This window comes from Cajanus cajan, chromosome 9, assembly GCF_000230855.2.
Source record: "Cajanus cajan strain Asha chromosome 9, NIPB_CcT2T_4, whole genome shotgun sequence".
Taxonomy (NCBI): domain Eukaryota; kingdom Viridiplantae; phylum Streptophyta; class Magnoliopsida; order Fabales; family Fabaceae; genus Cajanus; species Cajanus cajan.
The window spans coordinates 51,679,791-51,690,050 of NC_138525.1; positions in this window are offsets into that span (position 1 = coordinate 51,679,791).

A 10,260-nucleotide genomic window follows, 5' to 3' on the forward strand; every position below is an offset into this window, starting at 1 on the left:
ATATAAATAATCACATGAAATAATAATATGATATAATTATTCGAGGATATAAAGTATATTTTGTAAAATTTTACAAATTAAAAATGAATTTTTAATTTTAATGACTAAATTAAAAAATATAAAAATATGAAGATTTAATTATAATTTTTTTAGTTTAGAGAATTAATTAAATATTTTTAGAATTTTAAAATCAAATGATATATTAAATCTTATATTTATTAGTTATTTAAGAGCAAATCTATAGTAAAAAGGTTTATGTAAAAAGAAAAACTAAAAATAGTTATTTAAATAAGTATTTTTTTATATAATGATGATATTGATAGAGTCAAGGTCCAAGCAAGTAAATTAAGGGCTTTGGACCCTCAAGTTTTTTTTTAACATTAATATACTACTATAAAATTAAAAATATTTAATTTAAAATTACACCTAAAATAATTTTTAATTTAAAATTTAAAATATCCTTATTGACTGTTAAGTTTATATTGGTATTATAAATATTATTTAATGAATAATAATTTTAAAATTTCTCCTAATCAATAATAATTTTTTTATTAATAAAAAAATATTGAATAGTTATTTTAATAGATAAAAAAATCTTAAAACTCTCTAATTTCCTATCTCTTTCTATTATTCAAATCTATTTCTTTCATTTTTATTCTCTTTGAATGAACAATATAACAATATAGATATAGGTGAAAACAACAATAGAGGAGTAGTTAATGAAGAAGATAATTCTAATTCTCAAACTCATGATAACAAGAAAAAAATTACAAGACTACATGATTCCACTCTTAGAAATATATATGATCCAAGTCAATGGGAGAGTATGATACAAAATTGAGAGACTTAATAGTAGAAAAAAGCCCTATTTAAATAATTGATATAGATTTTTCAAAGGATAAATATTTTAGGCACTTTCCTTCATTAAATTACACTAAAAAATTGCCTAGTGCAGAGAAACATGAAAGAAGGTGACTAATTTATTCTAGAGATTTGGATAGAGTCTTTTGTTTTTTTGTTGCAAATTGTTTAGTGTTGTTTCTTGTACAACTAAACTAGCTAATAAAGATAATAGAGATTGGAGAAACCTTAGTGCTAAGTTGAAGAGCCATGAAATAACAGATGAGCACATTAGTAGCATGAATGCATTGATTGATTTGAAAATGAGATTGTCAAAAAATAAAACAATAGATAAACATGTTCAAGAACAAACAAATAAAGATAAAGAACACTAGAGAAAAGTGTTGTTTAATAAGAGATGTTTTATTTAAATTAGTTGAAACTAGTGATGATCCTAAAATAAAAGGTAAAGTTGATTGTTTAACAACTTATGAACTTGAAAATTTTGAGTTTTTGTTAGGCATGACTATTTGGTATGACATAATATTTGTAGTTAATTCGGTTAGTAAAAATTTACAATAAAAAGATATGTGCATTGATGAAGCCATTAAACAATTAAAAGGACTTCCTTCATTTTTTTTTAAATGTATAGAGAAAATGGATTTGAAAATGCATTGATTTTTGCTAAAGAAATTGCTTTCAAAATGGATGTAGAGTCTAAGTTTTGTGAAAAACATATTAATTATAAAAAGAAACAATTTGATGAAAGTGTTGAGAATGAAATTGTAAAATCAATTCAAGAATCATTTAGATTTGATTAAATTTCATATATTGTAGATAAAGCAATTACCACACTCCAAGGTAGATTTGAACAATTTAAATTATATGAATCTATTTTTCATTTTTTATTTAGTATTAAAAATTTAAAGTCACTAAATTGTGTACTTTTGAAAGAAAAATGCCTAAACCTTGAAAAATCTTTGAAACATGATAAATTGTTGGATCTTGATGACTTAAATTTATTTTCAGAACTAAATATATTAAAGGAAATTATAGGATTGGAAAATGATAAATTAATTGACATTCTTAATTGTATAAAAAGAATAAATTCTTCTCCAAATGCATATATAGCATATAGAATAATGTTAACGATTCCAATATCAATTACTTCAACTAAAAGAAGTTTTTCAAAACATAAATTAACAAAAACTTATTTAAGATCAACAATGTCTCAACAAAGATTAAATGGATTGACCTTATTATCTATTGAAAAAGATATGTTAAATGAAATTAATTATGATAATTTAATAGATAATTTTGCATGACAAAAATCTCAAAAAATAAATTTTTAATAAAAGTATCATAATTTTAATAAATTATTTTATTAATTAAAAAAAGTTATATTCTTTAAATTTTCTTTAGGTCCTCCAAAACCTTGAACGGCACCGGATATTGACTAATAGAAGGAAGAAAATAAAGAAGCACAATGTACCTCCATTAATAAAAAGAGAAAATAAATTTTATTATCGTAATTAGTATTAGTGGGGAGTAGATTTTATTTTTATTGCGATGTGGGATTATTTAAGTGTTTGTGTAGTTATTAAGGACAAAATAATAAGGAAAAATGTGAACATTAAATTAATCTATTTTCATTATCTATTATCTATTAATAATATAAAAGGAAGGAGTTCTACAACTTCTTCCTACCCTCTAAATCAACTTTCAAATTCTCTCTATATATATATATTATAAAATAAATTAATATTAAAAATAAATAAATATATCAAAATAATTAATACCATAATAATTGATAAAATATTTGTAATATAAATGATAAATTAGATAAAATAAATGAATAAAATTAAATAAAAATAATTATAAATTTTATGTCAACAAATAAAAGAATTAATATTTTTTAAAACAAAAAATATATATTTTTAATAATAATTATTAATTATTTTTCATTCAAAATTAAAAAAATATTAATAAATAAATTGATACTAAATATAAATTAAAAAAATGTATAAATAAAAGGAAAAAAATCAATATATATAAATAAATACAAATAATTGAATTAAAATATTTTATTACTTTTCAATAATTACTATATTTTATTATTTGACAAATATTTGATTTTGTTATAATTTGACAGCATAGATTAAGGAATTGATCTATTAGGATTTCTTTACACCGCTTCAATTAGGGGTGGGTAGATGGACCCGGGACCGAGGACGGTCCATAAGTCCGCAGATTTTGCGGATAACGAACCTATTTTTTTCAAATCCGTATAACTATATTTAATTTTTGAGTCCGACCCGTGAAGTCCGCGGACTCGATAGATTTAATCCGCGGGCTCGTCCCCAGACTTCACTAATTAATATTTTTAAATATTACGATTTTAATATTAAGTTGTGTATTTAATTTTTTAAATTATTATGACATTAAAATTATGTTTAGTTAGTATGTATTTGTCATTTGAATTACTTTTATGACATTTTGATACTTTTATTATTGAAAGTTTGGTACTATTATTTAAGTATTTGTAATTATTTTTATTTTAATATTTTAATATTTAGTATTTTAAACCATTTTAACTATTGATAAATTTTAGTATGATAAAATTTAGCTTATAAATAAAAAAATATTTTTTTCTTCTAATTTAATGTATTTTTATTTTTTAAAAGTTTATTTTTTTGAACCATTATTTAGGCTCGCAGACCAGTCCGTTATCCGCAGATTTTGGCGGGCCGGATACGGAATTAAAAAATAAGTCCATTTATTTTACGGACCGGACTTGTCCGGCCCATATAAAACGCGGATTTTACGAACCAAGCCTTAAACAGGCCGGACCGATCCATATACCCACCCCTTAACTTCAATATCAAACATCCAACTTATTATTATACTAATATATTAATATCATACATTTACCGTTATTATCATAATTATTATGAATTATACTAATATATTAATATCATACATTTACCGTTATTATCATAATTATTATGAATATAGACATTTTTATATGTACATTCACACATTCCATATGCAATAATATATGAATTATTATTATGAATATAAATTTTTATGAATTATTATGCATCATAGACCGATAATTATATATATATATATATATATATATATATATATATATATATATATATATTATTTATAAAAATAAATAAACTCTTTTTATATATAAATATTATTTATAAATATAAAATAAACCAATACAAAACATATTAGTAAAAATATATATTAAAATTAAAAAAATTAAGAAATAAATTGATACTAAATATAAATTAAAAAACAAACTTGTATATTTGGTATAATTTATATAAACAGTTTCTGATTAATAATTTAATATATTATTTGTTAATTTGCAATCTGGACAATTTTAGTAAATATTTATTACTATTTACTATTAATAATTACTAATTATTTGTTATTTGATAGTTATTTATATATATATATATATATATTTCTACATTTTTATCAAAATTATTATGAATATAAATAGTTTTATATGTATCATTCACACATTTCATATACAATAATATATGAAATATTATTATGAATAATAATTTTTTATATATAAAAATGATATTTGTACAAATATACTAAATTATTTTTTAATTATTTTTTAATTTTTCAGCACACACATATATATATTAGGATAGGATTTATTATCTTTTATTTTATTTCTTATTTTACCCTTATATTTTGGATACCCTAGATGGTAGGATTTTTATTTTGTAGCTAGGGTATTATATTAGGGTTGGAGAGATAGGCCTAGACATGTTCTTGGTGTTGGAATTTTTTTTGGACTTGGAGAAGCCTAGACTCAAAAGGTGGGCACATGGGTTGCATAATCTTATTATGCACCTAGATGTAACTTAACCAAACCAAAGATTCCATCCTTGGTCACCAAGTAGGCATGACATTTAGGGTTTCATGTGGCTTGCATTTGTGTTGCATTTCCTTCACATTTAACATGGAAATCACACATTCCTAGACCTAGCTGCCACCCTAATCATGCATTGGCCATGATCACATCCTAATCTATATATACCCTAGGCCATACTTCATGTAATTACTTTGGAGTATATTGATATTAAATGAGCCTTAGTGCCTTGATTTCTCTTCTTAGTCTCTTGGTCCTTTTTGAACAACCCTATTCTATCTCCATCTTAGATGAGTGAACCCCAGAAGTAGTTGATGAGTCATTATTTTTCCTTATTTATTTATCTTTTTGTACTTATTTTAATTCTTGATTTGGGTTTAATCTCTTATTAATTGACAGTTTTACTGTTTGGGCTTCATTGGGCCAGTAATTCAAATTTTAATTAATTCCAATTCACTTGGTCTAATTTTTGTCTATTAATTATTTTTAGCTTAATTATGGAGCATTTTTGGGCTTGGATATTATTTTTGGACTTCAAGAGATAAAGTGCCATGTCAGCGCCATGTCAGCACCAAATTGCCACATCAGCAACATGTTTACAGTTTTGTTAACCTTATTTTGGTCATTTTCGGGCCAAACATAGTGGAAGGAGGCCCATTTTATGTTTTAGGGTTTTTGGGACCTAGGGCTTGAAGTTAGACATGAAACACATAAAAGGAGGGGTTGAATATGTGTGTGTGAGTACGAAGGAATTTTATAACCATTTCTCAAGAGTAATGTTCTTCGTCCAATGTACTTTTAAATACTAGACGGTTATGTAGAATTTGCTTGACACAGGGTCACTGCGTCTAAACGATTTATCGACTATTGAAGAAAAATGTTTCATATAACAATAATGATTAAGGTTCTTGCATTTTCCTTTTCAAGATAGTTTCATTTAAAGATAAGCAATAGATAAAACTTTTCATTAAATTAAATATTAAACAAAGTTTACGTCTGCGCCTAAAAATTAATTTCACTAAGAGAATCTGGGTGGACGAAGTTTTTCACAAATATTTAATCAGGAATGAGGATATGTATATGAGAAATAGGAATTAGTAATGCACGTTATTTTATACTGGTTCACTCAGACTGAGCTACGTCTAGTCTCATTCAACTGAAGGGTTCCACTAAACATGCACTCAAGTACAAAAGTATTGTCAACCACTTCTGGCCCGTTGACTTCACTCATTGATCGAAGCCGTATCCGGTCAAATAAAACAATTAAATGCAGTACTAGGAAGTTGTCCTAGGTCCTCTCCCAATGACCGTCTTTTTCTGTCAAAGGCTTTAAACACCCGAAGGGGGGGCTTGGTTCAGATTTTTCAGTTTATAACACAACAAAAAGAAATAAACGTAGGTAGCACAACAAATGAAAAACGGATTAGCTCCCTATTCAGATTGCAACTTTTTTATCCCTGGTTCTCAATCTCTGTTCATAACTTAATCCTTGTTCCATCCGAGTTAACCAACTAAGCGAAGATTAACTCAGGATTTCCCTACACGAATCAAGCAAACGTATACAACATTAAACCTCCGCACAAGATTAAGCAACCTGTGAGCAACCTAATTCATTAAGCATGAACACGTGTCAAAAATGTTTCAATGCAGAGGTTCAATGAAGAAGAAGAAAGCAGAACACAGATACATATACGAATAAAACCTCAAATAGAGTTTACAATCTGCTCAAGGAGCCAACGCCAAGGGTTTTAGCTTTCCATTCAACAGAAATGAAAACGAAAATGCAAGGAAGAAGGAGAAGAAAATGAAATTAACAATCTGTATTCTTTCAACAAAAATGCAGTCTCAAAATACAACTAGCAAAACCAAACATGACTGGGAGCAAAAACGTGAAGAAAAATGGAGAGCAGAAAAACAGAGAGGAAGCAAAAACATGAACAACCAAGGGAAGCCACCCCGAAAATGTGGTCACATCAGAATGTTTATGTTAGTGGCTGCCAAGTCAGCCCTAACCTAGACTCCTATGACCTAAAATGAAATTGGGCCCCCATCTGGATGTGTTTGGCCCGAAAATGAATAATACAAGGTTAACAAAACTGTAAGTATGTTGCTGATGTGGCGCTGACATGACAGATGACGTGGCAGCTCCTCTTGAAGTCTAAAAATTAATTCCAAGCCCAAATAATTATTAAACTGCCCTGAAAATAAAAAATGGAATAATTAAATTCAGAAAATTCAAATTAGTTAAAATTTGAATTACTGGTCCAATTAAAGCCCAAATAGAAAACAGTGCAAAATATAAATGATTAAACACAAATCAGAGATTAAAATAAGTACAGAAAGGTAAGAAAATAAGGGAAAATAATGACTCATCAAATTCCCCCACACTTAGCCTTTTGCACTCCTGGGCAAAATCAAAAAGCAGAGCAAGGAACAATTCCAAAGACATCAAAGAGAGTGACACAACAGGAAGAAACATAAACAAGAATACAAACAAGAAAACAAACAGATTTACACTATCCTCAATGAATCCTGGGAAAAGAAAAGGAGTAGACAACATCCAACACACAAAGAGTAAGAGAAACCAGATAGTTATGGAAATCATCCAAGCATTTCTAAACATGGCAAGAAAATCGATCAGTTCAAGAGGTGACTCAAAAGCAACAGAACCTCACAAGATATGCACTGTATCACTGAATCTCTCAACTGTCTAGGCTACTGTATACTCTCGGAGCACTCATGAAAAACAAGCAACAGATAGACTTGGCAAGCCTCTAAAATCAACACCCAACACACAAGCACATAAGGATCAAAAGGTCTTTTAAGGGTTGTAATGAGGCCAAGGACAGGGTAGAGGATAATATATGGGATAAGTAACTACAAACCAGAGGAACTAGAGGAGCAATGAGGAATAAGTCAAGAATACGCACAAGAAACAAACCTAGAAACCTCTAATGACCTCTATGATAATCAATCCTCTTTCACTTGCCTCAAACAACTTCTCTTTTTTGTTTTTTTTGTTTTTTTTTTGTTTTTGTTTTTGTTTTTTTTTTTGTGAAACTACAGCACATAGTGAACAGTACACACGAAAATTTGAAATGAGATAAGATAACATGCAGAGAAGTAAAATGTACAACATAAGGAATCAACTAGCCAATATACATCATCCAATGAAACACACACACCCCCACACTTATTCAAGAACTTATTCCCAAAACAATTCCAAAGCTCCAAAACTCCCTTTGACACCCAATTTCGTCCGGGGGCATAAAAACAAGGGAATGGACCTCTGTTATGAAGGGAAGGAGCTCCTGAAGTATGCAAACAACAAGATAGGACTTTAGAAGGCCCAAAAGCCCAAATAAGCTATTTTATAAAACTGGAACGGGCTGTTCCAAAATCAGAACGGGCCGTTCCCAATTTGGAACGGGCCGCTCCAAGTTCTTAAAAAGGCCAATAACCCTAATTTGGAACGGGCAGTTCCGAAATTGGAATGGGCCTTTCCAAGATTGGAACGAGCCGTTCCAAACTCTTCAAAAGAGGGCTTAAAATTTAACTGGAACGGGTCGTTCCAAGTTATTAGAATGGCCTACATGCTCTTATTTGGAACGGTCGTTCCAGTATAAGAAATTATGTGTTTATCTCACTACTGGAACGCGCCGTTCCGATCTCAGAACGGGCCGTTCCAGTATACGAAATTTACACACAACGGCCATGTCCAGAACGGGCCGTTCCGATTTTGGAACGGGCCGTTTTGGACCCTTTTTGAAGTCTATAAATAGACAGCTGGGGCTCATTTCTCCAGACCCCAAAATTTCGTCCAGACTCCTTAGAGCACGAAATTTCTCTCTTTTTCTCTCTCCCCCTCTCTTTTGTATTTCTTGAGATTTTTGTGAGGCATTGTAGTGTGAAGGGTTGCCACAAAGCACCTAAAATCTTCCTGTTTTGAAGATTCAATAGAGCTCATTCAAGAGGTATTTCAGTTAATCTTTTTCTCTCTTTTTTATTTATTTATTTCTTCTCTATAATAAATATTGTTATAATAAAAATAATCATATGGACATTTTAAGATTAATTGTATAATTTAAATTTCAAGCATGTAAATAATTACTAATAAAAGGGGATTTAATATTTATATCATTGTCATTTATAATACTAACTTCACCATAGGGTACCAATTAAGGGCGTTGTAGGGGTGCTTAATACCTTCCCTACACGTAACCGACCCCCGAACCTAATTCTGGTTGTCAAGGCCATTATTGGATTTTTTAAAAACCTTTTCTTTTTCCAATGTTTTGAGTAAAATATTGGTGGCGACTTCATGAACTCATTTTTTAAAACCATTAATTAAGGATAGTCTGGTGTCCAGACATTCCTTAATTGATGAGACTTTTCAAAGGATGTCTAAACCATTAGTCGCGAGATCGGAAATTTTCGGGTTGCGACAAATGGCGACTCCACTGGGGACGTTTAAAGAGGGTCAAGCCCATTTAATTGATGAAGTTAATAAAATAAAAATAATAATTTAAATATTTTTTCCCTTTACTTTGTTTGATTTATTTGTTTGCTTTATTATCCGTATGCTTGTTTAAATTCCGCACATGTTTGAATTAACAAAATGCACACAAACCATAGCACACAATAGTCCCCCTACACCCGGGGGCATGAGGGTATTAAACATAGGGAGTGGTTGACGTACGACCGGCCCAAGTTTGGCCTTGGAGCCTGCAAGCCTTGTCGAAAATCACACTCAAGGTGATAACCAGTTACTCTAGCCTGAAATACTGCGACAAATCTTAGAGTTTGCCAGGTGACGGCGACAGAGATACTGGGTCCCTATAACGGGGGAACCTTGGGAGCCTTAAGACCGGTGAGATTAGAACTATCCTATACAACGCACTTTTCTTAACAGGGACCACAGACCAAGGATTCGAATACGATCGTTCGTGGGTGTATGTTGATTGAGCATGTGTGTGTGCATTTGTTTGTATTATTTCTTCTAATAAGAGTGGATTGGATTTTTAAAATAAACAAATAGATAATAAAAAAAATTAAAAAAATAATAATAATAAAAATCTTATACTGCTTTTTACATTCTTAGGTCAGCATTCCATTAACATCATATAGTTAGTTTCCTTTTTGTAAGAAAAAAAAAATCAATAAAAGAAATCTCATCTTTACCATGCATCATTCCCCTTTAGATAATAGAAACATGATAAAGAGTAGGAAAAAAAAAACATGCATTTAGGATCACAAGGGAATTTGTATCAAAGACAAGAAATCAGTGTGACCTTTGTGACATCATAAAATATTATGAAGAGGAACACCGATAACTCACCTCGCGGCAAGGATGAGCCATTGAATCTTTGTTAGGAATTCCCTTTCATGCATTTACATCCAAATAGTTTAATAGAAAACTATTCATTGTCACTCGAAGGTGTCTCCTAAACACTCCATACTCATGAAGCTCAAGGGGAAAAAGTCATGGAAGCTCTACAAGAAGGAAGTTGTGTACT